We start from the raw sequence: 4,691 nt of genomic DNA, 5'->3' as shown, positions 1-4,691 counted from the left end.
AGGGTGAGCAGCAATATTGAGTGGGCCGGGGTTATGTGGCTTAAAACCAGGAGACTTTCATGCTGACAGAAACATTTATCTTAGGGGGGAGTACATGGTCTCAGGTATTAAAGACAGCTCAGACACACCTCAGTATAGTACTCTCTGTCCTTTACCCTGGTTTGTTAAAACAGAAGATATTTTGACCTTAGGATGGGGAAAGGTTGCGATTACTTGGAAGAATGACAAACAGATGGAAGATAAACCTTGAAGCAGTGCCTTTGCTTTGTCATCTCTGGAGCTTGAGTGACCCAGAGAGGAAGTAGTCACACTGTTTATGTTAGCTTCTGCAATCTCCTCCACAGAGGTTGTATATGTTACCCTATGAATTCTCACCATATCTTGGGTTAAGAAGGTATGTGTATACATTCAGTACATTCTGTTATGGAACATGGTGTTGTGCGGTGTGCTGGTGAAATAAGACAGCTAGTTGTTTTTACTGTATATAAACTGCCAACTTTAAGGGTTAGAATGAAAGATTTTCACATTACTAATCTGAAAGCTGTTGGGGGAGGGTGCAGGCTGGGTGAAAAAAGTGAAGGGATTAAAGAAAAGAAGACACCCATAGACACAGTATGGTCATTACCAGAAGGAAATGGGGGAGGTAGAATAGGTATAAAGGGGATGGAAGGAGACTTGACTTTGGGTGGTGAAAACACAGTAAAATATACAGATGATGTGTTATAGAATTATACACCTGAAACCTATATAATTTTATTAACCAATGTCACCCCAATAAATTCAATAGAAACTAAAATAAAATTTTATCACTAAAATAATTACTTAATGTTATCAACTATATGGAGCATGATTTAATCTCTGGTTACTCATTGATATTTCAATATCATGTAACATTTTATATTCTGAATTCTGAATAATATTAGTATAACGTAGGTTTGTAAATTTACAATTAAGACTCCTTTTAGAAGCAGACAAATGCATATCAAGATAACACTGATTTATTATGTGATAGCACATGAAAAACTGTAATTGAGCTAGAAGCCCATTAGTGGAGAAGTGGCAAAATGAGGCAAAAATAAAGTGAAATATTATGCTGTGCTTAGAAGGAATAAGGTGGACCAGTGTGTACAACACAAAGGCATGTCTAAGACACATTTTTTAGTGAAAAATAAAGCAAGTTGTAAAAGACTATGTCTGGTAAAAGCCACTTTTGCTAAAAAGAAGACACTCGCCCATATGTTTACATGCTCACAGAGGCCCGGGGAATTTCTGAAAAGATAAACAAGACACTGTTAACAATGGTTAGATGGAGAGAGTGAGCATGTGGCAGGATGGGACTTTAACTTTTTGCTGTATGCTATCGGAGCTGTTGGACTTGTAATTTATCACTCATAAAACACAACTCATAAAATTATTTTAAAATATATATACTTACACTTATATTTTTATAAATTAATAATAGTTCAAACATTATAAAAATATATAATTACATTTAAATTTTTATAAATTAAAAAATAGTTCAAAAATCATCAATAAGCATTTACTTTGTATACTGAAGTAACCATTTCTCTTTAAAGACAAGTTAAGTTTCATGGTCATTTGTACATGAATCCAAAGTGACATTATACAGGTGACAAATATGTACAAACAGATTGTTAAGCAAACAGTCTGGAGAAACTCTAAATATAGGTTCTTGTTTCTTTGGAGTTCTCTTAAGATTTTTATACAAAGATATTTAAAGTGTGGCTTCTTTTTTTTCTTTTTACTGTAAATGAATAGAAGTAACTTTTTACCAAGCAGCTATGACTCAGTGGGAATAATAACCTATATAACTTTTCCAACCACTGCTAGACCATGCTCTAGTTCAGTGATGGTGAACCTATGACATGCGTGTCAGAGGTGACACGCGAACTCATGTTTTTGGTTGATTTTTCTTTGTTAAATGGCATTTAATATATAAAATAAATATCAAAAATATACATCTTTGTTTTACTATGGTTGCAAATATCAAAAAATTTCTGTATGTGACACGGCACCAGAGTTAAGGTTTTTCAAAATGCTGACACGCCGAGCTCAAAAGGTTCGCCATCACTGTCTCGTCAAATGTCACTGAACGTTTTTTAACTACACCTTGGGAATATCAGTGACTTTCCAGGCCTTTCACCTAAGTCCAGCTTACAATTCTCAAATTTCACTTTTGTCTTATTCCCTTCCCTAACTCTAGTGCCACCACTACCATGAAACATACCCTAATTTGAAATCGAACTTCCATTATCTAACCCTGATTCCTATGGAATGAAGTATAGGAAGGACACGAGGAGAATAAAAGTAGTAAATATCTCTTGACTTAACCATCTTTGGCAGGGTCCTTTCTCTGTGGATTGTTGTCATTTCTCTGGCCAATCCCAGCTGGGTGTGGAAGGCCTCGGAGTGCAGTCACCCTGTGAGCTTATTAGGGCTCTTTGGAACTTCCCACTGCAGTTCCCTGATGGAGTGGGGGGTCCAGCTCCACCTCCATCACCAGGTCTTCCTCCACATTCCACCACCACCACCAGCACCAAGCTCCTTTGGTTGACAGTACACCCATAGCTGGTGCTTCTGGTATTTCACTGCCTGGCTGGTGGACTTCTTGGCCCCAGTCCAGATACCTTACTCAGTGCCCAATAGTGAGAAATCAGGCTGCTCCCCAACATCTTCTTCTCTTCATCCTTCCACCCCTCAATTCACTTTTCACTAGCTGATAGGAAAAAAAAAGCCAAGCAGCAAGCTCAACCTGGACCATGTCGAAAAGTAGAATGAGATATAGGGTCTCATTCTTGCAGATACCTCCATGCTTCTCTTGGAGAGCCCTTCATTTGGCTTTAAGGAAGTATAAAGAATTTAATACAATCTTATTGTATGGCACAAGGCTATTGCCACCAATTAGATTCTCGGAACTTTCTCTCTGTCTCTTTCCCAAGCCTTCTGTTTACATTGTGTGTAGAAGAGCTGAGGTGAAGGGTGGGACTGTAACACCCAATATTTTAAAGCTGATTCTAAGTAAGCCCTGGCCAGCGAATGGCCCCAGCTGTGGGAGTGTTAGCACTCTTCTTTGCCTTCAGCTTTGGACTCAAGATGTCAAGTCCAAGGTAATTGAAAAGTGCCATTCAACATGTTTTACATTCATCTATTAGACTCTTCTTCAGGATTAAAATAGTGCTCACGAGTTAAATGTTCAAATACAACTGGCATCACCATCTCATGATGATAGGAAGAGTTATGACTTTGGTACATAAAATTGTTCATATCCATGAAAATGTGTAGATTAAAACCTTATAGAAAAAGGAGCTTCTACACTTCATTTTCAATGGAGCACTACTGTTAGGCCAGCTACTGAGCATGTTGCAAGAGTTAGAGATGGGTGAGGAGGGATCAAGTGAAGTAAGTAGTATTGTTTTTGGAGAGCTTGAATCAAGTCACCCATTCTCCACATAGTGTGCTATTCTGCAAAGCAAAGTAATCAATGCAGAGGGAATGCAGAGTCATGGGCAACCTGAATCCATTGGTGTGGATCAGTAGAACTCATCTCACTACGGAGAAAGTGAGTCTAAACCTTTACAGAGGCTACTCAGGTATCCCTACAAAATGGCAAGGAGGGTAAGGGGGGCCTCAGGAGGCAGAGATGAGCCCCCCATTCTTATTATGCAGGACAGCTCTGCTTCTACCAGTTTTACATAATCAATTTTCATTTACAATTCCATTTTCTGAAAGGATTTACAGGTTTAAAAATGTGAAAATGACTGGGTTCTGAAATAGGCATGAGATGCATGGCAAAGGACATATGGACAGAGGGATTAGCTGGCTGTTGAGCAGAACTACCAAGTTTGGGAATAATGAGATGATAGGATGAGAGGGTGTGTGTGTGTGTGTGTGTGTGTGTGTGTGTGTGTGTGTTGGGGAGATAAATGGGTGTGTGGGGGAGGATGGGGGGATGGAGTCACCTGAGAAAAAGTTGAATGAATGACTCAAAAGGTTTCATTTGAAAACTTATGCCACTGAAGGGTTTTGAACAAAAGATGGCAAAAGTAATGTTTAAGCCCAGCCAGCATGGCTCAGTGGTTGAGTGTCAACCTATGAACCAGAAGGTCGTAGCTTTGATTCCAGGTCAGGGTACATGCCTGGGTTGTGGGTTTGATCCCTAGTAGGGGGCATGCAGGAGGCAGCCAATCAGTGATTCTCTTTCATCACTGATGTTTCTATTTCTCCCTCTCCCTTCTACTCTGAAATCAATGAAAATATATATTTTTTAAAAAGTAATATTTAAGAAAGATTACTGTAGCTGTGCATGACATATGTGTATCTGATGTATTTGTATGTGTATGTATGTGTGCATGCACATAGGTCAAGGTGGTAACTCAGTCTATAATCTCCCCAGTCAAACTGATATTAATGGTAAAAATCAGAAAATGAGCCCTAGTCTGTTTGGCTCAGTGGATAGAGCTTCAGCCTGGGGACTGAAGGATTCCAGGTTCGATTCCAGTCAAGGGCACATGCTACGGTTGCAGGCTCGTTCTCCAGTAGGGGGCGTGCAGGAGGCAGCTGATCAATGATTCTCTCTCGTTGATGTTTCTATCTCTCTCTCCCTTTCCCTTCCTCTCTGAAATCAATCTATAATAATAAAGGCATAATATGCTAATTAGACGAGATGTCCT

Source organism: Myotis davidii, unplaced genomic scaffold, assembly GCF_000327345.1.
Source record: "Myotis davidii unplaced genomic scaffold, ASM32734v1 scaffold98, whole genome shotgun sequence".
NCBI lineage: Eukaryota > Metazoa > Chordata > Mammalia > Chiroptera > Vespertilionidae > Myotis > Myotis davidii.
Note: the sequence above shows the minus strand (reverse complement) of the source record.